Source organism: Chanos chanos, chromosome 11 (assembly GCF_902362185.1).
Source record: "Chanos chanos chromosome 11, fChaCha1.1, whole genome shotgun sequence".
Taxonomy (NCBI): Eukaryota; Metazoa; Chordata; class Actinopteri; order Gonorynchiformes; family Chanidae; genus Chanos; species Chanos chanos.
Genome location: NC_044505.1, coordinates 19190117 through 19203602, shown reverse-complemented (window position 1 = coordinate 19203602; position 13486 = coordinate 19190117). Strand labels below are relative to the sequence as shown.

The window sequence follows — 13486 nt, the reverse complement described above, 5'->3', positions numbered from 1 at the left end:
GTTGTGGTCTCATCAGCCGGGCCATAACATATATTACAATTGTTTTCTTGAATGCAGTTGGTCACCTTGTATGTTTTGCACCATTGACCAAACTAGCATATTTGATTTGAGCAGTTATTGGCATGTTGATATTTATTTGTTATGATACATGCCTATGTTGTATGTGAAAGTCTTAAAATAATATCAGTGATGCGTGGTGGAGCTAGGGTTGCCATTTTCATCTCATCAAAAACCTGGACACCAACAGACTGCATGCCCACTCAGTAACACAATCTCTCTCTCTCTCTCTCTCTCTCTCGCTCAACGACTCTGGTTAAGACTAATATGACTATGTACATGGCTAGTAGTGACATTTTTCCCATTAGTGTACTTTCGTGTCCACGTAGCCCATTTCGGTCCAGAGTCAAACAGACCATATTTCGTAGCAATTTAGTTCCAATTCAACTGACTCCCTCCTCCGATATGATTACTGTAAGCCCGGTTACGCTGAAGTTAGGTTTTTATCAATATTAGGTCGCTTTCACCTAATGCGTTGCTTGTTAGCAACCTGATCAGTGATCTTAGCCTTGACATGATGACTGTGTGAGACTTGGTTAAAGCCAGAAGTTTTTCTCCTTTTATATGAAGCTTCACCGCCTAACTTCCTTTTCCTGTGCTGCTAGGGCAGCAAAGAAAGGCCGGGGTGTAGCTCTAATCTACAATACTACATTTACTCCAAACACCCTTAGTTTACCTAATTTTGACTACTTTGAGTTGTTCTCCGTGAAGCAATATGGTACTGTCTCATCTTTTCTCATAGCAGTGCTCTATCGTCCCCCGGGGCCCTATAGTCAATTTCTAGATGAGTTTTCTAAATTTATCTCTGTTATTCTTACTAGAGTGGATAAAATCCTGACACTGGGGGACTTTAATTTCCACACCAATAACAATTCTGATTCACTTAATAAAGCTTTTACAGCTATCATAGACACTTTTGGCTTTAACCAATATGTCCACGAACCAACTCATTTCAGTAGCAACACTTTAGATCTTATTCTAGCTGGCGGACTAGATATCTCTCACGTTGTTGTCTCTCCTTACTCCGCTGCGCTCTCAGACCATTTTCTTATCAATTTCCAAGTAACTCTTCCGTTCACGCTAGTTGTCCCTTCTGCGGTTCGTAGCTGCCGTCGCGTTAATGCTTCCACCACTGCTGCGTTAAATTTGAATTTAAGGAAGAGCTCAGAGAACGACAGCCATCTTGACGGCGCGTTACCATACAAAAGCATAAAGACCAATGCTGCGTCCAAAACCGCATACTAACGTACTAAATAGTACGTCAAAACAGTACGCCACCATTAGTAGTACGTCCAAATACATAGTATACATAGAGTAGTATGTGAATAGTACCCGGATGACATACTACTTCCGTTGGAAAAACGAAGTATGCGAGCACTGGACACTTTTCAATCCCATAAGGCTATATGGAAAAAAGGGGCGTTTCTGATGCGGTATTTAAATGTACTGCTGTGTCCGTTTACAGGTAGTCGTCATTAAACCGCGATTATAAAGCTCACGCGCAAAAATGTGGCGCAATTTGATTACCTCGTTAGTGCGTCCAAATTCTAGTGTACTTTCTGTCTACAATCTTTTAGTGCATACTCCTGCAGTACGTACTTCAATGCAACTTTAGCGTGCAGTATGTAGTATGCGGTTTTGGACGCAGCCCATGTGAAAGCATAAGATATGCACAGTGGATGAAATTCAGTCAGTTAAACTAAAATGGCCCTCATCCTTGTTTCTTTACCAAAAAAGAGTGTTACATTCATATGCACACTATATCAGCAGTGTTGCTGTTCTTGTTTATTCTAATCACAGCTACCCAGAGAAAAGATTTAACCAAAGCTTGGTGCACTCTAGCTTACTTTATATCAACTAGATTGTTATTTACTGCTTAAGGTTCCATAGGTTGTGACTATTCATGACATCTTGTACTCTTCCTTCAATTCGACTATTGTGTGCTGATGGAGCTGGTGTTTCTCATGTTCGTGCATTTAAAAAAGACAGACAGATGAATCACTCGACAACACAAACCATTGTTATTATTGTTGTTATTATTTTTTATTTCAGTTCTTGTAAACATGCTCATGCAGATGTACTTGCATGAGCTTCATCCTTTCTGTTCTCAGACCAAGATGATGAGGGTGTCTGAGACTCTTGACCGCCGACTGACTCTTAGACCATTTTTGGCTCTATCTCCATCACAGGCCCTGTCTTCATCACAAGCTCTGTGTCCACCACAGGCTCTGTGTCCATCTCAGGCTCTGTCTTCATCACAGGCTCTGTCCCCAACACAAGCTCTGTGTCCATCTCAGGCTCTGTCTTCATCACAGGCTCTGTCCCCAACACAGGCTCTGTCTTCATCACAAGCTCCGTGTCCACCACAGGCTCTGTGTCCATCACAGGCTCTGTCTTCACCACAGGCTCTGTGACCACCACTGACTCAATGTTCAGATCTTCTCTGTGGACTGGGTCTTGGTCCAGCTCTGGCTCAGTTCTTCTAAACATGCTTGTGCAGATGTAATTGCATGAGCTTCATCCTCTCTCTTCTCAGACCAAGATGATGAGGGTGTCTGAGACTCTTGACTGCCGACTGACTCTTAGACCATCGTCGGTTCTGTCTCCATCACAGGCTCTGTGTCCACCACAGGCTCAGGGTTCAGATCTTCTCTTTGGACTGGGTCTTGATCCAGCTCTGGCTCTTCACCCTGTACCTTCTCTTCCTCTGGCTCATCCTCCAGGTAGATGACCTCAATGTCGCTCATCTCCTCCAGTTCCTCAAAGGTGCTGTCCTTGTCTGAGCCGTCTGAACACTCAATTATGAACCGAATTTTTGGAAAACTGTAATCGAAGAAGGTCTCGCGTTCCTCTAGAGTCTCATCGGTGGCCTCTTCTGTCTCGTACACAGGCACCCCTGGCAGCTGCCAGCCCCCTGAACCAGGCCTATACTTCTCCGGGGACATGGAGAGTGGCTGCACTATGTCCGGTGTCCTTGGGGGTGTCTCAGGCTGGACTGATATTTCCTGGACCGTGGTTGTCGTTTCCCAGAGCGCGGTAAATTCGGCATCACTTATCCTTTCAACATTTCTGTTCTTTGAGTTGGCTTCTGCAGCAGGCGAAGGAGGTCTAGAGTTTCGGCGGGAAACACGATCAGAGCCTCTTGTGGTCCTTGCCCCGCAGCAGCATAAAATGCTCGCCAGTGTGAGGAAAACGCTTACATTGCGTTCCTTCTTTCCCTTCTTCTTTTTCATTTTCGAGTCTCCACTGTCTCTGTCATCCGTGACAGGTGGTTGGTGGGAAGCTAGTCGCTCGCTATGAGTTTGACCCATGACTAGTCTTCCTATTCGTTAGCGTTTTAAAGTTGCAGAGTATATTCAAGAAAATATTTGAATGAGCTACATGACCGGAGTTGGAGCCCTTATATTCGCTCATTCCATGTGACGTCACAATCGAGAGTGGAACGGCTGTTAGTTACTGGGCATCCAAGGAACTCTTGTTCTCCCAAAATTGCTGCTCAGAAATAACCAAAAGAATGACCCTCAAATGTGTAACTTTAATAGAAAATGATATCATTGATTTTTTTTCTTTTTTGTCAGAATTGCGTATTCTTACAAATGCGAAATATTTCACTTAAATAATCGCATTTGAAAATACCATCGTTGAGAGCGTGCAAAACGAAGCTGGGTATAGTTTAAGCAGTGCATGCGTATGGTAAATGGCAGGAACACCCAATAGCTGTGTTTTGTTTCTTTTTGTTGTTTAAAATGAGGTTAAGCGGTAACTTTTTTCTTTCAGTCCTACTGTTTCGAACGTACGGTTTGTTAGGGAGACATGTTATAATTGCTTGCGGTGCACCGCGTCCTTAATGGGATAGATTCGCTACATTCGAGAGTGAGAAAATGTCAATTTTAGTCAGAAGAATAACAAAATGTCGATTTAAGTTTTTTTTAACATTACTTTGTTAATTGGGAGAGTGACAACGTGAGAATGACTCGTTTTAAATGTAGCTGAACTTATCAAAGAATAAACCTGATCCCAAAACAGTGTACACAAGACAAATGGTTTCTATGGTAACGCGCCGTCAAGATGGCTGTCGTTCTCTGAGCTCTTCCTTAAACTGAACTTTTTTGTCCATTTATTCACACTATTTCATGCAAGAACACTCGAATTTTGAACGTTATGATCACCTACGATAGGGCGACTTTGATCAACATCAGATCTACAATGGATACGCATTTTATAGCCAAAAATGATTCAACAGACTCAGCGGACTTCCTTTTGTTTACACCTTGTAAACGGAGCCGGAGAAGGAAGCGGGGCAAAAGAGCTGGAGCACTGGTCAGGCAGAGACAACAGAAACAACGAGAAACCCGTTGCCCTCTTCGAAGTATCCCTCTAACAAATAATGTTCTCACGAATAGTCAATTTCTAGATGAGTTTTCTGAATTTATCTGTTATTCTTGCTAGAGTGGATAAAATCCTGATACTGGGGAACTTTAATATCCACATCAATAACAATTCTGATTCACTTAATAAAGCTTTTACAGCTATCAGAGACACTCAGAAAAAGAGGTACCACTGTGTATCTATGTGGGTACAAATGCTTGTCACTGGGGCAGTACCATTCTGAAGAACAATAATGTACCCATCTAAGTGAGTACTTTTTTTTACCCTAGTCCTTTGTACCCGTTCAGGAACACTTTCGTACCTCCAAGGACCAAAATGTACCTCTGTATAGTAGTACCATGTTGTACCCTTAAAAAAGTACCAATCTGTCCTTTAAAGGGTACAAAGCCAGGGACAAATTAAGGTGGCAAAAGTATGCCTGAAATATATGCACAACCAAAAACTATATTCAAAACTTTTATTCAGCAGGTTACAAAAATCATTTTCAGTGACATTAAACATGTTAAAAATATACAACACCACATACAGTACATCACATACAGTTAAGCCCAAAATTATTCATACCAATTTGGATTTATAGTGTGCTTATACATTTGCTACAAATTTGGCATGGGTATGAATAATTTTGGGCTTAACTGTAAATACAATAAGTAATTCATATAAAAATATGCAAAACAGATCATGTACAAAAATCAAATCAAATTAAATTAAAATGATCTAACCATCTGAGAAAATGGAGGAACAGTTCAAGCAGTTTAGACTAAATATTTCAAAGAAACAAACAGGCCATCATCAATTGAAGACATATCCAGAGCCTGATGGTCTAACTCATGGAAATGATTGTCAAAAGACAGAGGACACAACATTTTTCCTCATAGAACCCATACAGTGTTAGTACTGAGTATGTATTTAACTCTCCAAAATAATGGAACTTTTTCAGTATGCACATGACCAATAACAAAAACATCATTAAGGGCATACTTAACATTATTAACAGATAAGCATGAAGCACGCTGAAGCACCTTTCCCTCAAACTGCACATCTCTAAGGCTGTCATGTGCTTTCAGGGTATTCTGTAGGTCTACGGGTAGTGATGAAAATGGTGTGCTTCTACATTTGCTACAAGACTTTTCAAACTCACCGAAGAAACTTGAAGAAAATTCCCAACAATGCTTCAACTGATGGCGACTACTGAGAGACTTAGTAATATTTACAAAATTCCTGCATTTTTGGGTTATATCCTTAAAATATTGGTGTTTAGTTTCAAATCTCATACACCACAAAGAACAAAGAGGACCAAACATTAAAATGAGTCTGGGATAATGTATTAAATAATGACATTTAGGTGTTATTACATTTCCAAAAACTGCAGTCATCTCAGTCAGGAATTCATGCACAAGTATTTTCAGAGTCGCAAGGTCATCTTTTCAATAATTTCAGTGCTCTCTGAGCAAGAAAAAAAAACCTCTGTTTGTGTTTCCTGTAAACATAGGAATATAGGAATGCCTATAGGAATGATATGTTGAAAATGATGACTGACAGTCTCTTATACCATAGATAATGCTAGAATGTGGTTCTTGGGCATAGACAAGTCCAACATGCTGAATAAACTTTGTAAGAGAGAAAGTTTTACATAAACACTGAGTACACTGGTGCAGTGGTGACATAATGTTCAGTACAGGAGGTTAATAACACGGGTCACAGGTGTCGACAGTTTGTCTCCATTCTCCACTATCTTGTCAATGTTCCTGTGGAGGAAGGTCACAGTGTTTTTCAGATGGGCAGGGTATTCCATACCGAATACAAAATACATCCAAAAGGCTGCGATGAAGGCTTCATCGACTCCAGTACAAGAGCACACCTCAACTCTGATAACACTTTGATCTTTGCCAGCAATGGTGGTCTTCCAATCCTGGTCCCTCAGCTGAATGGTAGGGTAGGGTGTGGTTGGTTCACCCTAACAAGAGGGAGAAGAAGAAGAGGTAGAGGAAGAAATATGATTATACATGTTATGAAAAACGATCAGGAGCAGTAGCAATGTACAACCTTGACCACATCTGATGTGTGTCTGAGGCACTGGTCACCTACCTCTCCAAGAATAATTAAGGTTTCAGTCTTCTCCTTGAAGATGGAAGGCAGGAGGACAAATCCACCCCTGAAGTCAATGGCTTAAATAAACAGAATTATTAGTTAAACCATGATCATTTACAAGTATCTTGGAGCTCCAACATTTTAGTGTTATGTTGAGGTAATCACTACCTGCCTGCTCTTCTGCCAGGGCATCCTCTCTTGCCTCCATGTACAATTTTTTTAGGTGGTGATGTGTTCTCGACCAAATTTAGGAGCTTAGGAAGCACAGCTGTAAAGTTCTCCCAGATGTGCTGATACACAGGGATTGCTGTAGGGTGAATGCGGTCCACCTCAGCATACAACTGATTAAGAAAAAAGAGAAAACAATTACAATATTTCTGTACTGGAATTCACAGTTAAGTGTGTCAGCAGACAGACCAGAGATCAGGGGAGATGAATGCTCTGGAAAGACAAGAGACAAGAGGAACACCAAATCCACCCTCTTCAAACCTCTATCAGCCAAATTCCATCTTACCCCTGAAGATGTTCTTAGAAATGGGTATTTCTTCAAAAGGTCCTCAACAGACATTCCCTCCGCAATTTCTGCATAGGCAAAAATACACAATTTTAATACTTTCACTACTACAGAGTATTGTCCAATCAATATTTGTGTAATTGAACACAATGAAAAAGACCAACACAAAATGGTAAAAAAATGAATGTAGCTAGCTTATGACAAACCTCTGTCGATCCATCCATGACCTTGGACTTCCTTGACTGGCCATACTTCTCTTTGTACCTTCTATCTGCCATGTCATCAACAAGCGATGCACGGTCTGTCTTGAATTTTCGCTTGAGTGACATATGCCAAGTATGCTGCAGGGGCCAAAAAACATCACAACAGAGTAAACATTCAGAAACTCACTGTTCACATAATACATTCTTGACTAGAATATATTTCTTCAATGCTTTTCTTTATCAAAAACAAAACAAAAACCTAATTAATTTTTAACTTACATAACTATTGCCATCACCATCCTTCAGAAAGGGGAACTTCAAGATTAATGCTTTGGCAACCTGAACATACTCCTGGTTACTTGGAAATCTGTCTCAGTATTGACAAAATTTAACAGATGGTAAGACCACAGGCTAACCATCTGAAATCAAAACACCACTGATTTTGCAATTTCGTTCAAAAGCCCGTAAATAAGTGACGTCAACAAGCATATATAACATTAGAGCAGTGTACACACGTTGTCAGTCAACAGCTCATGTCAGTTACTTAAATAATATTGTGTTGTTTCATGCAGTTTTCTATTTGTAGTTAGGCCAAAGCAGAGTTATCTAAATGAAGTAAAGCCCTAACTGTTGAACGAAAAAGATCATTTTGACCTTCTGAAGTCCTTTTTGGTGACATTTACATTGTTTACTGTGCCCTCATCTCATACAAAGTTTGGACAATTGTGTTCCGGTATTTTGGAACCTTGTGGCGTGGTTCTTTGGCATCCAGCTGGCGCTGCACATCATTTGGGAAACATGGAATGGAAATAATGGCTGAAAGTGTTTTACTGGCTGACTCCACACTGCAAAGTTGCAAAAGTCATCTAACTTCACATACTGGATAATCTATATCACAAAAAAAAGACAAAACTGATGGGATTAAGATGGATCAGTATAGTGAGGATGATGAAACACATAACGTGCAGCGGCATCCAAATGAAATCAGGCTACACTGCCCGGTTAATAATTCAGCAAACCAATGATAAACTAATGAAATCTGACACCCATTAAGTGCTCTGCATTTAGTAAATGAACAGAATACTCAACCCCTACCTTTCATTTCTTCAGGAGGCAGGAGCTTCAACTGATTGCTGAGGCAGAAGTTCCACATCTGATGTCACTACTTCCAAATTAAGGCTTACCTCTTTGTAACGCTCCACAAAATCTCGGAACTTTAACTGCTTTTTGAATGATTTGTTGAAGAGATAAGCAATCACAGGTTCAGTAAGGCCACTGTCTCTCCATCCACGTCATTATCTAAAACACATCGCAAATGGATAATCAGTATATCGCGAAAGTGTTCATGGCGTATTAACAGCAAGTATATGTATGTGCGACCCCATTTTCAAAAAAAGGGACGATAAATGAATTGGAAATTAAAAACAAAGAGGAATTTGGAAATTTACAGACTTGTATTCAAACAAAACCAGTGCTGAAAAGGGGTTTCTTGTTTTATCATTATGTGATTGCGTCACACAATTGTTCTCGTATTTCAGTGGTAAGACGGTGTTGCAGTTTTGTCGCTATATCTACTCTCTGTTAATAATCTTCTTTATTACTATGATTATTCACGTCGTTTAAACGTCTAAATTTAGCAGCCCTTTCTACTCTCAGTTTTCACGCTATCCATTCAATGACACAACACAGGCGTCTTTTTAAGTCACGCGCAACATAACGGAAAAAACGTACTTTCCCAACTTGTTCGCCATATAAATGTATTAATCACCTTAGTGGTGTGCGTATATACAGCTAACTGATCGGTCCATTCGTCTTTTTCATTGCCGTTTTCAATCGCTTATTTTACCACTGGAAATGAATGTGGAACGTTTTAGGTTTCCAGTGCTACGACGAAGGAATGTAGGAGCGGCAGTCAGTTGGATTCAACGATCTTTTCAATTCAATTGACCTCGTATCAGTTGATCATGATCATATTAAGATTTACAGCACAAGCCTGTTACGAAATCTTATTTAAAAAGCTGGTGCTGCGGCTCAGTCACATTCGCGTTTTCTGGCTGAAATGCATCTCTGGTTTTAACAGGTAGCCTAACAACGTCTGTCGACTCAGAACCACAGAATTAGCTTGAACTACTAGCTACATAGGCTACAAATTTAGAGTCAGAACACAAAGCAATCTTCCATAATCTCTCACTTCAAAATGTTAAATAGACTTGTATCAACGTCACCTATCAATTTATTAGCAAGACATGATAACGTTAGCTACTTAATGGTGGTAACCATAGCGAAATCCTTAGCTAACGGTAGCATATGTAATCTGACAGGCGAGCTAATCCATTTTTAAAACCAAATTGCTCATATTAAACTTTAATCTGTTAACCCAGTACATACTTACCTTTGAATTTTTGCGCGTCCTCCTCCGTAATGTCAACTCCTGCTTCCACTTCGAATTTTTCAATCAGTTCTTCGGTCGTCCACTGTTTCAGCGCCATCGCACCTGCTTCCCTGGCGGACTAGATATCTCTCACGATGTCGTCTCTCCTTACTCCGCTGCGCTCTCAGACCATTTACTTATTACTTTCCAAGTAACTCTTCCGTTCACGCCAGTTGTCTCTACTGCGGTTCGTAGCTGCCATCGCGTTAATGCTTCCACCACTGCTGCGTTTTTAGGAAGAGCTCAGAGAACGACAGTCATCCTAACGTCGCATTATCATACAAAAGCATAAAGACAATGTGAAAGCAGAAGAGATTCACAGTGGATGAAATTCAGTCAGTTAAACTAAAATGGCCCTCATCCCTGTTTCTTTACCAAAAAAAGAGTGTGTTACATTCATGTGCATGTAACCTGCGCTGTTCTGCACTCTCACTGTCCTATACCCGCTTTTGAGAAAGCATGGTCCGCCGCAGCAACAGTATAATTTCCTGCTGTCTGCTGGTTACACACCAGTACAATTCTCTTTTACAAATTACTACAATTACAATTATTAAATTTACAATAAAAATTACTATTGTAAATTACTATGAAATCTTGTACTTTTCCTTCAATTCGACTATTGTGTGCTGATGGAGCTGGTGTTTCTCATGTTCGTGCATTTAAAAAAGACCGACAGATGAATCATTTGACAACACAAACAATTGTTATTACTGTTGTTATTTTTTATTTTAGTTCTTGTAAACATGCTCATGCAGATGTACTTGCATGAGCTTCATCCTCTCTCTTCTCAGACCAAGATGATGAGGGTGTCTGAGACTCTTGACCACAGACTGACTCTTAGACCATTTTTGGCTCTATCTCCATCACAGGCTCTGTCTTCATCACAAGCTCTGTGTCCATCTTAGGCTCTGTGACCATCACAGGCTCTGTCTTCATCACCAGCTCTAAACACTGACTCAGTGTTCAGATCTTCTCTGTGGACTGGGTCTTGGTCCAGCTCTGGCTCAGTTCTTGTAAACATGCTTGTGCAGATGTAATGGCATGAGCTTCATCCTCTCTCTTCTCAGACCAAGATGATGAGGGTGTCTGAGACTCTTGACTGCCGACTGACTCTTAGACCATTTTTGGCTCTGTGTCCACCACAGGCGCTGTGTCCACCACAGGCTCAGGGTTCAGATCTTCTCTTTGGACTGGGTCTTGATCCAGCTCTGGCTCTTCACCCTGTACCTTCTCTTCCTCTGGTTGATCCTCGAGGTAGATGATTTCAATGTCGCTCATCTCCTCCAGTTCCTCAAAGGTGCTGTCCTTGTCTGAGCCCTCTGAACACTCAATTATGAACCGAATCTTTGGAAAACTGTAATCGAAGAAGGTGTCGTGTTCCTCCAGAGTCTCATTGGTGGCCTCTTCTGTCTCATACACGGGCACCCCTGGCAGCTGCCAGCCCCCTGAACCAGGCCTATACTGCTCTGCGGACATGGAGAGTGGCTGCACTATGTCTGGTGTCCTTGGGGGTGTCTCAGGCTGGACTGAGATTTCCTGGACCGTGGTTGTCGTTTCCAAGAGCGCGGTAAATTCAGCATCACTGATCCTTTCAACGTTTCTGTTCCTTGAGTTGGCTTCTGCGGCAGGCGAAGGAGGTCTAGAGTTTCGGCGGGAAACACGATCAGAGCCTCTTGTGGTCCTTGGCCTGCAGCAGCATAAAATGCTCGCCAGTGTGAGGAAAACGCTTACATTGCGTTCCTTCTTTCCCTTCTTCTTTTTCACTTTTGAGTCTCCCCTGTCTCTGTCATCCGTGACAGGTGGTTGGTTGGAAGCTAGTCGCTCGCTATGAGTTTGACCCATGTCTAGTCTTCCTATTCCGTAGAGTTTTAAAGTTGTTGAGTATATTTAGGACTTTGCAATTAACAAGAAAAAATTAATGAGCTAAATGAGTTGGAATTGGAGCCCTTATATTCGATCATTCCATGTGACGTCACAATCGACAGTTGAACGGCTGTTAGCTCCTGGGCCTCCAAGAAACTCTTGTACTCCCAAAATTGCTGATAATTACGAAAAGAATGACCCTCAAAGGTGTAACTTTGATAGAAAATGATATCATCTATTTTCTTCTTTTTTGTCAGAATTACTATTCTTACGTATGCGAAATATTTCACTTAAATAATCGCATTTGAAAATACCCTCGTTGGAAGCCTGCAAAACGAAGCTGGGTATAGTTTAAACACTGCGTGCGTATGGTAATTGGCAGGAACACCCAATAGCTGTGTTTTGTTTCTTTTTGTTGTTTAAAATTAGGTTATGTGGTAACTTTTTTCTTTCAGTCCCACTGTTTCGAACGTACGGTTTGTTAGGGAGACATGTTATAATTGCTTGCGGTGCACCGCGTCCTTAATGGGATAGATTCGCTACATTCGAGAGTGAGAAAATGTCCATTTTAGTCAGAAGAATAACAAAATGTCGATTTAAGTCAACTTTCAAGTTTTTTTAACATGACTTTGTTATCTTACCACTGGGAATGAATGAGGAACGTTTTAGGTCTCCAGTGGCACGACGAAGGAATGCAGGAGAGGCAGTCAGTTGGATTCAACGATCTTTTCAATTCAACTGACCTCGTATCAGTTGATCATGATCATATTAAGACTTACAGCACAAGCCTGTTACGAAATCTTATTAAAAAGCTAGTGCTGCGGCTCAATCACATTCGCGTTTTCTGGCTGAAATGCATCTCTGGTTTTAACAGGTAGCCTAACAACGTCTGTCGACTCAGAACCACAAAATTAGCTTGAACTACTAGCTACATAGGCTACAAATTTAGAGTCAGAACACAAAGCAATCTTCCATAATCTCTCACTTCAAAATGTTAAATAGACTTGTATCAACGTCACCTATCAATTTATTAGCAAGACATGATAACGTTAGCTACTTAATGGTGGTAACCATAGCGAAATCCTTAGCTAACGGTAGCATATGTAATCTGACAGGCGAGCTAATCCATTTTTAAAACCAAATTGCTCATAATAAACTTTAATCTGTTAACCCAGTACATACTTACCTTTGAATTTTTGCGCTTCCTCCTCCGTAATGTCAACTCCTGCTTCCACTTTGAATTTTTCAATCAATTCTTCGCTCGTCCACTTCATCAGCGCCATCGCACCTGCGTCCCGCTGAAATCCTCCTCTGTGAGGTACTGGTACTGGGCGAGCGCAAAGAGGTTGATGGAAGGGGGAGCGGCGCTATAAATAGACTATTACTGTTTCCGCCTGATAGTGACGGATTGTCCCCTTAGCTGTGGGGAAAATGGTACAAAATTATACTTCATTGTCTTTTAGGTACATTTGTTACTTCTCAACTTTTGGAAAGGTACATATCTGGTCCTTGAAAGTTCAATATTGCACCTCTGTGGTTGTGATGTACCTATGAGCACAGAAGTGTGCCCCTTCTGTACCTCTATTTCTGAGAGTGTAGACACTTTTGGCTTTAACCAATATGTCCACGAACCAACTCATTTCAGTGGCAACACTTTACATCTTATTCTACCTGGCAGACTAGATATCTCTCACGTTGTCGTCTCTCCTTACTCCGCTGCGCTCTCAGACCATTTTCTCATTACTTTCCAAGTAGCTCTTCCGTTCACGCCAGTTGTCTCTACCGCGGTTCGTAGCTGCCATCGCGTTAATGCTTCCACCACTGCTGCGTTAAATTTACATTTAAGGAAGAGCCCAGAGAACGACAGCCATCTCGACGTCGCATGATCATACAAAAGCATAAAGACCATGTGAAAGCAGAAGAGATGCACAGTGGGTG

At 41.1% G+C, this 13486-nt stretch overlaps 1 pseudogene; it reads right to left on the bottom strand.

The window, feature by feature from the left end:
* Nucleotides 1-6118: 6118 nt before the first annotated feature.
* On the bottom strand, nucleotides 6119-9743 carry LOC115823787 (uncharacterized; annotated as a pseudogene).
* Between the last annotated feature and the right edge of the window lie 3743 nt (nucleotides 9744-13486).